The sequence below is a fragment of the Stenella coeruleoalba genome (genome assembly GCF_951394435.1).
Source record: "Stenella coeruleoalba genome assembly, chromosome: 5".
NCBI lineage: Eukaryota > Metazoa > Chordata > Mammalia > Artiodactyla > Delphinidae > Stenella > Stenella coeruleoalba.
The window spans coordinates 26,648,135-26,660,531 of record NC_137150.1 but is presented as its reverse complement, the minus strand read 5'-3'; the positions used below and the strand labels follow the sequence as shown (position 1 = coordinate 26,660,531).

Genomic DNA, 12,397 nt, shown 5'->3' with positions numbered 1-12,397 from the left:
TTTATGTACATGGATGTTTACAGTCCTCTGAGAAAGCACTAGTAAGTCCCCACTTGTGGATTAAAAAACTGAGGGTCTGAGAGGTGAGGTAGCTTACCCAAGGTCACCCCATCAGATTTGCCCAACCTCAACTCTTCAAAGCCTGTTCCCCTTCCACTGTGGCTTGCTGCCACTGTTGCTGATTGGTCATCTTGTTGATGTGATTATGTGTTTGGGAAAATGCAGGAACTGATGTGTATTGATACAAATGCTGTAAACCCTTTACTTTCTGAGATATCTGACAACTCTGGAATCAAAACGCCACAGAAACTCTGTATTCTCTTTGCTAACCTCTTGCTATATACTTCAACTGATCCTCTACAGAACAAGAAAAAAGAGTTTAGGCTTAGGAGTCATAAAAAATTGAGTTTGAGTCAAATTCCAGCCCTGCCACTCACTAGCTGTGTGGATCCAGCAGAATCCCTAACTTCCTTGAACTCCTACTTTCTCACCGATTTTTTTCTTTTTAATCTAGAGTAATACCTATTCCTTATTACAAGGATTAGGTGATGGGTCCATGGAGTGTGCTTGGCATGTTTCAGTTGAATGAATGTGTAAATTTGAAAACATCTGCTGGTCGCCTCGTCCACCTCCTTCTCTGCTCCTTGCACCTAAACCCAATATGGCAGATTGTCTGCAAGACCTTGGTACACTCTGGCCTCTGGGATACCATCTTCCCCGTGGCTCCCTGCATGCACTGACCTTCTCCCTTTCCCCGGGATTAATGCTCACACTCAGACCCTGCCCTCCCAGGTCCATCTATAGGCGCTGGAAGATGGGGCTGATGGTATAGGAGAGAACCTGATCATCCAGGCTTCTGGGCATGGAGAAGATCTGAGTATCTTCTCTGAGGGGAATGATAATCTATTGGTGAATTTTCAGCATAGGAGAAAAATCCTTTAAACTCTTTAAAATTGGGCTTTATTGGATGAGAAAGAGTTCGCTAGGAAGATAAAGACGGCAACAGCATACAGCGTGGCAGAGAAGCTTGACGTCAGCATGCCCAGGGTGCCCTATCACTGGAACGTGCATGGACCAGAATGAGTTGAGAGGAGGCTGAGATAAGGAGGTGAGACCAGACCATAGTGCGCCATCTTGCCTTGTCAGGAGCCTGGATTCTCTTTTCGTCTTGGAAGGAGACATCAAAAGGTCTTTCAATAGGACATGGCACTGTGAAGTTGATGGCCTATGATGCAGTCTTTATCTCGGCATGTTTCTAAACCTCCCGAAGTCCACTTATCTACACGTTCTAAGCCCGCTGTGTGAACGAACCCCTTTGGGCCTGTAATCGTGGGGAGTTTTTCAAGTACTTTTGAGATTGGCAAGGGAACTGGTTCCCATTTATGAAATTTCCAATTGGGGTTTAACAATGAGGATAGAAAATAACGTGCTAGCAGCTTCTTGCTCCCAGGAACTGGCTCCAGCACTGAGGCTGGGCAGTGTTCTCCAGCCCCAATTAGCCTACTGTGCCCTGTTCGTGAATTGGAAAGCCAAAGTAATTGGTAGAACTTTATTTTCATTGGTATTTTTTCCAGTAATTAAAAAAAAAATTGAGACTTCATTTACACTTAAGAAATGTTGCCAGTACGGTCTAGAGCAGGCAGCATATTTTAATTCTTGAGAAGGGCTTTTGAAGTCAGGATGGACCTCGCCTTTCAAAAAAGTCCTCCTTCCTCTGCATGGCCACTGCATGCCACCTGACCATCACCTCTGTGCTCCGTGTCAGTGTTCTGGGGATGGAATCAGATCCTCTCTCCTGGCCGAGATCAGTCTGATCAGTCAGAAACGTCTGCCTTTGGACAAATACCAGGTCCCTGTCTCTCTCTGGGTCACGCCATTGGAGAAGATCTTTTGAAAGACTAATTAATTTGTCCTTTTCCTTAGAGTCCCTACTCATCCTTTTTTTTTTTTTTTTTTGCGGTACACGGGCCTCTCACTGCTGTGACCTCTCCCGTTGCGGAGCACAGGCTCCGGACGCGCAGGCTCAGCGGCCATGGCTCACAGGCCCAGCCGCTCCGCAGCATGTGGGATCTTCCCAGACCGGGGCACGAACCCGTGTCCCCTGCATCGGCAGGCGGACTCTCAACCACTGCGCCACCAGGGAAGCCCCCTACTCATCCATTTTTAACAGCAAAACTTCAAGTTCTACCCATATATGGTAAAAACTGTATAATCACATCTGCTTTGTGCCTGGACCTCTACACTGGGCCCAACCAACCAGGGCCTGTAACTCAGCTGTCGTGGGGGTGAATCGGGAAGCCTGCTGATGTGCCAGACCACGGCCTTAGGGAGTCCCCGGGGTGTCAGAGAGGTGCATCAACAGGTGACACCCCAGGGCACCTCTCCCTCAACATGACAACCAGAGCAGCTCTGTTTTATCCATTTTGTATGATATCAGGGCAAAAGTTCTGTTAATGAAATGGCTGAACATGTTTGAAGAAACATAGTTCTAGACATGCACCCCAGAAAGTACCACCCTGCCCTCTGCCTGAGTCTCATCTGCTCTTGGGGGAGCTCATCACACACTTCTCTGCTTGTGGCTCTGCCCCCAGACACCACCTCATCCCTGCCTCTGCTGGGGCCTCTCCTCCAGTGCTCTCTGGACCTTGACCTCCCTAGAGTGTCTAGCTTTGCCTGTTCCTGACAGTGGCACCCCTCTGGCCTTGGATGAGAAGGGCTTTCTGCCCTAGCTCCTGGTCTGGCTGAGTCCTACCCCCTACTAAACAAATAAAGCAGCGGGAGATAAAGAAGGGGATGGTTCTAAACATTAGAACCTGTTAAGGGACAGACAGAGAGAACCCCCATTGTGGCTTTGGGGAGGAGTCAAGGCAAAGAATAGGAATGGCCAAAAAAGGAATAAAAAGGCAGAAATAACCCTGAGGGTTGCAGTAATCAATAGCGTCTGTTCCTCAGACAGAGAGGAATTAGAGCCACCTGTGGACCTGAGATCTGCTGTACATTTTCAGGTCATTTTTTTTTTCCAGACACTAAAAGTAGTGCAGAGACTTGGAATACATGCCGTCACTTAATAAGCTTGGTCTAATTTAATACAAATTCTCTTAATAAAGTCTGTGTTGAAATTATTCTGCATCCCTGGGGGTCTCTGCTGCTGGGAGAAAGAGGCACGGGCTAGCACAGTCCGCCTTACATTCAAGTGGCATTTCCCGAGGGGTTCATGGAGCTCGGTCCCACAGTTTCCTCAAGGAGGCCAAGGTCCAGTTTGGGAAACTGCGTAAACCATCCCCACAGCACCACACTGAAGAGTCACAATGCACATGTGCTTATTCAAAGCTCTCAAAAGCCTGCCAAGAAACCAATCAGTTTGACATTACTTAACCTATGTTTCTCAATCGTATTCCACTGTGGAACTCACTCTTTGTGGAATAGTGTTCTTGGAGCACTGTTTGGGAAACATCTCATTGGAGTTATTAATGCAGATCTCCACCCACTACTAGGGCATGAGTTTGCAGAAAGTAAGGACTATCTGCTTTCACAGATTCTCCTCCCCGTCTCTTTCCTCCTACTTCATGTCCTGGAGAAGGTCAATAATTAGTGTTTATTGAATTATACCCCATTTTTGAGTTTGTTTTGACAAAGGCATATGGTTCATGGTCTGACACACAGGCATGACTAACAAGGTGTCTCTTTGCTTTGTCTCTACTAAAAAATCAAGAAAAGGTGATTCTAGGACCTGGAGTTCATTTGACATGAGGGTATATTGGTTTAAAGACAACACAGATGGGCTTCCCTGGTGGCGCAATGGTTGAGAGTCCGTCTGTCGATGCAGGGGACCTGGGTTCATGCCCCGGCCTGGGAGGATCCCACATGCCACGGAGCGGCTGGGCCCGTGAGCCATGGCCGCTGAGCCTGCGTGTCCGGAGCCTGTGCTCCGCAATGGGAGAGGCCACAGCAGTGAGAGGCCCGCGTACTGCAAAAAAAAAAAAAAAAAAAAGACAACACAGATGAAATCAGCTTTAAAATTCAGGCATTCATGTGTGGAAACACAGTATAACTGAGTTACAATTTTAACGTTGAATCTTATTCTGAAAGTAATATTAATTAGAAAATTTGGCAAGGGTCTTAGAGTAAAAACAGTGTCATTTTAACTTCTCTGAGAGGCACACCAGAGTGGGGAGAAAAAAACAGGAGAAGGCCACTGAAAGAAGAGACAGAAAACTCACGTGACTCATTTCAGAGTCCCTCGGTTCTTGCTGTCACCAGAACTAGTGGCCAATTTTGAGTTCCTGCACTGTGCTCAGCTCTGGCTTGTCTTCTGTTTAACAACCCTATGGTGTGGGTGTGATTATCATCCCCATTTTGCAGATGAGGAAACTAAGACTTAGAGAACATAAGGGCCTTGGGAAAGGTTACCTAGAGCCTGGATTTGCACCCAGGTCTGTGCCACCCAGAGCCCTCACCCTTAATTATGCTGCTACACCACCTCTGCTTCTAGGGACATGTAAAGTCAGATGGTGTTTCACAGCCAAGTAAGGAAGACCAGAGGATTCTGGAATCTGGGGTCAAACCATTTACCCAAACTCCCTGAGCATTTTTTCCCACAGATCAGACAAAATCAAGCTGAGGCCAAAGATAACCACAGGCCCCCCGCACATTATGGTTTAATGGGAGGGTTGAGTTTGGAATCAGACGAGAATTCCAGACCCTCACTACTGCTGCTTATCTGCTCTGAGTCTTTGAGGACCATGTCTTGCCTCTGTGGTTCTGGAGAGTGGAGGGGCCATCCTGGGTGAGGGATGAGGGCCCTTCTAACTCCATCAACTTAGGTCCCCAACCCCGGAGTAATGACTTTTGTGGTCATCCCATAAGTCGTATGTTTCACTCACTTAGAACATGCCGTGTAAATGTTTGCTGGAAAGGCTGGAGGGAGGGAGACATAAAAACCAAAGGATAGAGAAAGCCTGCTGAGAATGCGTCATGGCCAGCCCTGATGGCACAGCGTCTCTGTCCACAAGTCCCTGCAACTACAGTTCAACCCCCGGGGTTGCACGGACAGTTTTAAAAGCCGCAGCTTATGGGGGTCTATCACACACTTCACTTAGTCTTTGCGCTCCGTGTGTGTCTCCATCACTGAAATGAGGAAATGAGAGAAAGCAAGATTTCAGATGGTCTCACCATTTGCATTGCTCAAAATTGATATCCAACCATCCATGAAATTGTGTTCATTGAGGAGTGTCCCCATCAATAAACCATGCACAGAGCAGCCTCCAACTCAAGCAAGAGGGAACGTGGCCCCCACTACCTTCCATGGGTTTCTCAGACTAAATAGCTGTGGGAATAACAGCAGGAAAAGAAAAAAAAAAAAAGATCACAGCATCCGCATACGCTTTGCAAGGGGAAGAGACTTAGTACCTTCGCACGACACAGATCTTTTACTCAGAGGAAGGTGAACATGACTGATTCTAAAGCTACGTGAACAGTCGATGGGCTCACCTCCCAGTGGAAAGAAAGCTGAGGGGGAATTCATTCCCAGTGCAAACTCCGACCCAGAATAACACAGGTAACGTTAAATCACACTCGCCAAACACTATTATTTTTCAGGACAACTGTGTTTCCCAGCAAACTTGACACAAATCATTGAGAGTTGCTTCTGAAACCATTCAGTGTCTACAGAACCCAGTGTCATTGGACATTCTCCCCCAGCCCCGTGTCAGTTCCAACCTGTCCCCATCTTTCTGAAGCACCCCAATTATGACATCCTCCAAGAAATGCTGCTCGAACTCTCCCGGCCATATGTACTGTATGGCGTGGAGGTCAAAGGCTTGGGGGCAAGCAAGACCTGAGTTTGAATCAGAATTTCGCTAACTTCTGCCCGTAGGGCATTAGGCCATTTACCTACCTAGCTTTGAAAACATCATCTGTAAAAGGAGTTGTATGTTTAGCAGCTAAGAGTCTGGATTCACAAAAAGAAAAGTAGTTTTTCCACATCCGTCTTAGTTTCATTTCAAGCCCCTCTTCTATCTGACTGGAGGAGATTCAACCTTGGCAAATTTGGAATTCTCCCATTTCCTTAGGGTGCTCGCTGATTTCAGGGGGCTGGATTGTATAAGGCGCTAGGGTGTCAAGGGGCCTCCAGTCATCTTTCCATGCAGGTATCCACTGAAATAGTGCCCATCTCTTTGGTCCTCAGTCACTAATGGTCCTTTAGGGCCATCAGTGCTCTCTGTATTCCCTTGCCTTACTCAGGGGCACAGAAATACCTCTGCTGCTTCTCATGTTCTCTGTGAAACCATCCATGGTCCATCTGTCCAGATATGCCAGGCTGGCATTCCCTCCCAATATCACACACCCCTTCCAGGGCTCAGCCCAGGTGGTGGGCCTCAGGTGCCCTCACTCTGCATCTCTTTCATCTTATCCCCCCACCCCTTCCCTGCCACCCGCCAGTCTGGGGTATCATTTCCTAGACTGGGGGAAGGCAGATTTTCTTCCTCTATTTTCCCCCAGATGTTGAAGATACCCACATCTTCCCCACCCTCCTAAAGGTTTAGGATTCTGCAAATGAAAATGAGGAAGAGATTCGGCTTCAAGCCCCATCTCCTCTTCCCCCGTCACAACCCTCCCTGCAGCAATGATCACAAGGCAGAGGTGCGTTTAAGTGGAGGGTAAGATGGGAGAAATCAGAAGAAGAGAGGCATATTCTTATTCACTTGATAAATATTTCTTCATAATGGCCCAGGAGGCCAGGTTTGATTTTGGAATTCTTTTATTAAAAATTGCGGCTTCAGAAAAAAATAAAGAAGAGAGGCTATGATCTCAAAAGTACTATCCTGCCACTTAAGCATTAAATAAAATAGTATATAAAAGAAATTTGCCATGTTTTAGGGACCTAATACTAAATCATGGATGTTATTTTTCCCCCCTCTGATCTGTTGGACACATTGTCTAAATCACGTTTGGAAATTAATCATGCACTGCCTTAGAACACCTGCTGTACTGGAAATTTACCCATATTTTTATTTTACTTTTCCAGTGTCTATTCTCCCAACTAAATGTGAGCTCCTAGGGAACACAGTCCCATCTTATAATCAACTGAATCAAACAGAAGGCTAGGCAAACAGAAAACACTTTAAAAATGTGTGCAGATCTAACCTGAGGAATCCAAAATTGTGTTTGCAAATATTTAGAGAAGGTTCTTTGTACTAGAAATCAGGTTATTTTCTTTTCTTAAAATAATTCACGAGCATGTGTATGTCTAAATGTTAGCAGGGGAGCCATGTGGTGCGTGCAGACACCCTAGATATTAAATAGAAAGCGATTTTTCAATGTATCCATTATTTTTTTTAAATCCTACATCACAACCACCTCTGAGTGCAAATATATTTCCAATTTTTGCTGGCCTCCTATTGCAAAATGCTAATAGAACTGCGTTCCTGGAGCTGCATCACTAATAGAGTGCATCACAGATCTGGGATTCTTGAGTCAAAAATAGGAAATATGGATGTTTCACTGAACGAAAATACTGTGTAGGAAGATGTCTTGGCAACCAGGAGAGTCACAGAGTGTGGTCTTTAAGGATGGAGCTTCTGAGTGAGAAGTCGAGGGAGCCTGGATGGCAGACCACAGCGGCTCTCTCCAAGCCACATTCTAGACTGGGCTGCCCAGTACCACTAGTTTGCCCAGTTAGTCCTGAGCACAGATGGATGTACTCACTCTCTAGAGCCCACATTTCACCAATTCCTGCTCATGTGACCTTGGCTACTTTCTCCTCTAACCCCAAGTTTCCTCTGTAACTATAGAATAAATACCTACCGGAGGAATCCAGCTCCCTAACTTCAGACTATACTATAAAGCTACAGTAATCAAGACAGTATGGTACTGGCACAAAAACAGAAATATAGATCAATGGAACAGGATAGAGAGCCCAGAGATAAACCCATAAAAATATGGTCACCTGATATTTGACAAAGGAGGCAAGGATATACAATGGAGAAAAGACAGCCTCTTCATAAGTAGTGCTGGGAAAACTGGAGAGCTACATGTAAAGAATGAAATTGGAACACTTCCTAACACCGTACACAAACTCCAAATGGATTAAAGACCTAAATGTAAAGCCAGATATTATAAAACTCTTAGAGGAAAACATAGGCAGAACACTCTATGACATAATCACAGCAAGATCCTTTTTGAGCCACCTCCTAGAGAAATGGAAATAAAAACAAAAATAAACAAAAGGGACCTAATGAAACTTCAAAGCTTTTTGCACAGCAAAGGAAACCATAAACAAGACGAAATGACAACCCTCAGAATGTGAGAAAATATTTGCAAATGAAGCAACTGACAAAGGATTAATCTCCAAAATATACAAGCAGCTAATGCAGCTCAGTATGAAAAAAAACAACCCAATCTAAAAATGGGCAGAGGACCTACATAGACATTTCTCTGAAAAAGATATACAGATTGCCAACAAACACATGAAAGGATGCTCAACATCATTAATCATTAGAGAAATGCAAATAAAAACTACAATGAGGTATCACCTCACACCAGTCAGAATGGCCATCATGAAAAAGTCTACAAACAATAAATGCTGAAGAGGCTGTGGAGAAAAGGGAACCCTCTTGCACTGTTGGTGAGAATGTAAATTGATACAGCCACTATAGAGAACAGTATGGAGATTCCTTAAAAAATTAAAAATAGGGGGCTTCCCTGGTGGCGCAGTGGTTGAGGGTCTGCCTGCCGATGCAGGGGACACGGGTTCGTGCCCCGGTCCGGGAAGATCCCGCATGCAGTGGAGCGGCTGGGCCCATGAGCCATGGCCACTGAGCCTGCGCGTCCAGAGCCTGTGCTCCGTAACGGGAGAGGCCACAACAGTGAGAGGCCTGCATACCGCAAAAAAAAAAAAAAAAAAAAAAAACACTAAAAATAGAATTACTATATGACCCAGCAATCCCACTACTGGGCATATACCCTGTGAAAACCATAATTCAAAAAGAGTCATGTACCACAGTATTCATTGCAGCTCTGCTTACAACAGCCAGGAAATGGAAGCAACCTAAGTGTCCACTGACAAATGAATGGATAAAGAAGATGTGGCACAAATATACAATGGATTATTACTCAGCCATAAAAAGAAACGAAAATACCTAGAAACAAATGACAATGAAAACACGACAACCCAAAACCTATGGGATGCAGCAAAAGCAGTTCTAACAGAGAAGTTTATAGCAATAAAATCCTACCTTAAGAAACAAGAAACATCTCAAATAAACAACCTAACCTTACACCTAAAGCAATTAGAGACAGAAGAACAAAAAATCCCCAAAGGTAGCAGAAGGAAAGAAATCATAAAGATCAGATCAAAAATAAATAAAAAGAAATGAAGGAAATGATAGCAAAGATCAATAAAACTAAAAGCTGTTTCATTGAGAGGATAAACAAAATTGATAAAGCATTAGCCAGACTCATCAAGAAAAAAAGGGAGAAGACTCAAATCAATAGAATTAGAAATGAAAAAGGAGAAGTAACAACTGACACTGCAGAAATACAAAGGATCATGAGGGATTACTACAAGCAACTATATGCCAACAAAATGGACAACCTGGAAGAAATGGGCAAATTCTTAGAAATGCACAACCTTCCGAGACTGAACCAGGCAGAAATAGAAAAAATAAACAGAACAATCACAAGCACTGAAATTGAAACTGTGATTAAAAATCTTCCAACAAACAAAAGCCCAGGACCAGATGGCTTCACAGGCGAATTCTATCCAACATTTAGAGAAGAGCTAACACCTATCCTTCTCAAACTCTTCCAAAATACAGTGGGGGGAAGAACGCTCCCAAACTCATTCTACAAGGCCACCATCACTCTGATACCAAAACCAAAGATGTCACAAAGAAAGAAAACTACAGGCCAATATCACTGATGAACGTAGATGCAAAAATCCTCAACAAAATACTAGCAAACAGAATCCAACAGCACATTAAAAGGATCATGAACCATGATCAAGTCGGGTTTATCCCAGGAATGAAAGGATTCTTCAATATATGCAAATCAATCAATGTGATAAACCATATTAACAAGTTGAAGGAGGAAAACCATATGATCATCTCAATAGATGTAGAGAAAGCTTTTGACAAAATTAAACACCCATTTATGAGAAAAACCCTGCAGAAAGTAGGCATAGAGGGAACTTACCTCAACATACTAAAGGCCATATATGACAAGCCCACAGCCAACATCATCCTCAATGGTGAAAAGCTGAAACCTTTTCCACTAAGATCAGGAACAAGACAAGGTTGCCCATTCTCATCGCTATTATTCAACATAGTTTTGGAAGTTTTACCCACAACGATCAGAGAAGAAAAAGGAATCCAAATTGTAAAAGAAGAAGTAAAGCTGTCACTGTTTGCAGATGACATGATACTATACATGGAGAATCCTAAAGATGCTACCAGAAAACTACTAGAGCTAATCAATGAATTTGGTAAAGTAGCAGGATACAAAATTAATGCGCAGAAATCTCTTGCATTCCTATACACTAATGATGAAAAATCTGAAAGAGAAATTAAGAAAACACTCCCATTTACCATTGCAACGAAAAGAATATAATATCTAGGAATAAACCTGCCTAAGGAGACAGAAGACCTGTATGCAGAAAATTATAAGACACTGATGAAAGTGATTAAAGATGATACAAACAGATGGAGAGATATAACATGTTCTTGGATTGGAAGAGTCAACATTGTGAAAATGACTCTACTACCCAAAGCAATTTACAGATTCAATGCAATCCCTATCAAACTACCAATGCCACTTTTCACAGAACTAGAACAAAAAAGTTCACAATTTGTATGGAAACACAAAAGACCCTGAATAGCCAAAGCAATCTTGAGAACGAACAGAGCTGGAGGAATCAGGCTCGTGGACTTCAGACTATACTACAAAGCTACAGTAATCAAGAGAGTATGGTACTGGCACAAAAACAGAAATATAGATCAATGGAACAGGATAGAAAGCCCAGAGACAAACCCACGTACATATGGTCACCTTATCTATGATAAAGGAGGCAAGAATATACAGTGGAGAAAAGACAGCGTCTTCAGTAAGTGGTGCTGGGAAAACTGGACAGGTACATATAAAAGTATGAGATTAAAACACTCCCTAACACCATACACAAAAATAAGCTCAAAATGGATTAAAGACCTAAATGTAAGGCTAGAAACTATCAAACTCTTAGAGGAAAACATAGGCAGAACACTCTATGACATAAATCACAGCAAGATCCTTTTTGACCCACCTCCTAGAGAAATGGAAATAAAAACAAAAATAAACAAATGGGACCTAATGAAACTTAAAAGATTTTGCACAGCAAAGGACACCATAAACAAGACCAAAAGACAATGCTCAAAATGGGAGAAAATATTTGCAAGTGAAGCAACTGACAAAGGATTAATCTCCAAAACTTACAAGCAGTTCATGCAGGTCAATAACAAAAAAACAAACAACGCAATCCAAAAATGGGCAGAAGACCTACACAGACATTTCTCCATAGAAGATATACAGATTGCCAACAAACACATGAAAGAATGCTCAACATCACTAATTATTCAAGAAATGCAAATCAAAACTACAATGAGATATCATCTCACACCAGTCAGAATGGCCATCACCAAAAAGTCTACAAACAATAAATGCTGGAGAGGGTGTGGAGAAAAGGGAACACTCTTGCATTGTTGGTGGGAATGTAAATTGATACAGCCACTATGGAGAACGGTATGGAGGTTCCTTAAAAAACTACAAATAGAACTACCATATGACCCAGCAATCCCACTACTGGGCATATACCCTGAGAAAACCATAATTCAAAGAGAGTCGTGTACCAATATGTTCATTGCAGCTATATTTACAATAGCCAGGAAATGGAAGCAACCTAAGTGTCCATCACCAGATGAATGGATAAAGAAGATGTGGCTCATATATACAATGGGATATTACTCAGCCATAAAAAGGAACGAAACTGAGTTATTTGTAGTGAGGTGGATGGACCTAGAGTCTGTCATACAGAGTGAAGTAAGTCAGAAAGAGAAAAACAAATACCGTATGCTAACACATATATATGGAATCTAAAAAACAAACAAAAAAATGGTCATGAAGAACCTAGGGACAGGACAGGAATAAAGATACAAACCTAGTAGAGAATGGGCTTGAGGATACGGGGAGGGGGAAGGGTAAGCTGCGACAAAGTGAGAGAGTGACATGGACATATATACACTACCAAATGTAAAAGAGATAGCTAGTGGGAAGCAGCCGCATAGCACAGGGAGATCAGCTCGGTGCTTTGTGACCACCTAGAGGGGTGGGATAGGGAGGGTGGGAGGGAGGTGCAAGAGGGAGAGGA

General features: G+C 43.3%; 1 protein-coding gene across 2 annotated transcripts in view; it reads left to right on the top strand.

The window, feature by feature from the left end:
* Nucleotides 1-12,397, top strand: part of CLSTN2 (calsyntenin 2) — a gene marked incomplete at its 3' end in the record, with an annotated part of 635,319 nt that overhangs the window by 599,184 nt on the left and 23,738 nt on the right. The window lies entirely within an intron of this gene.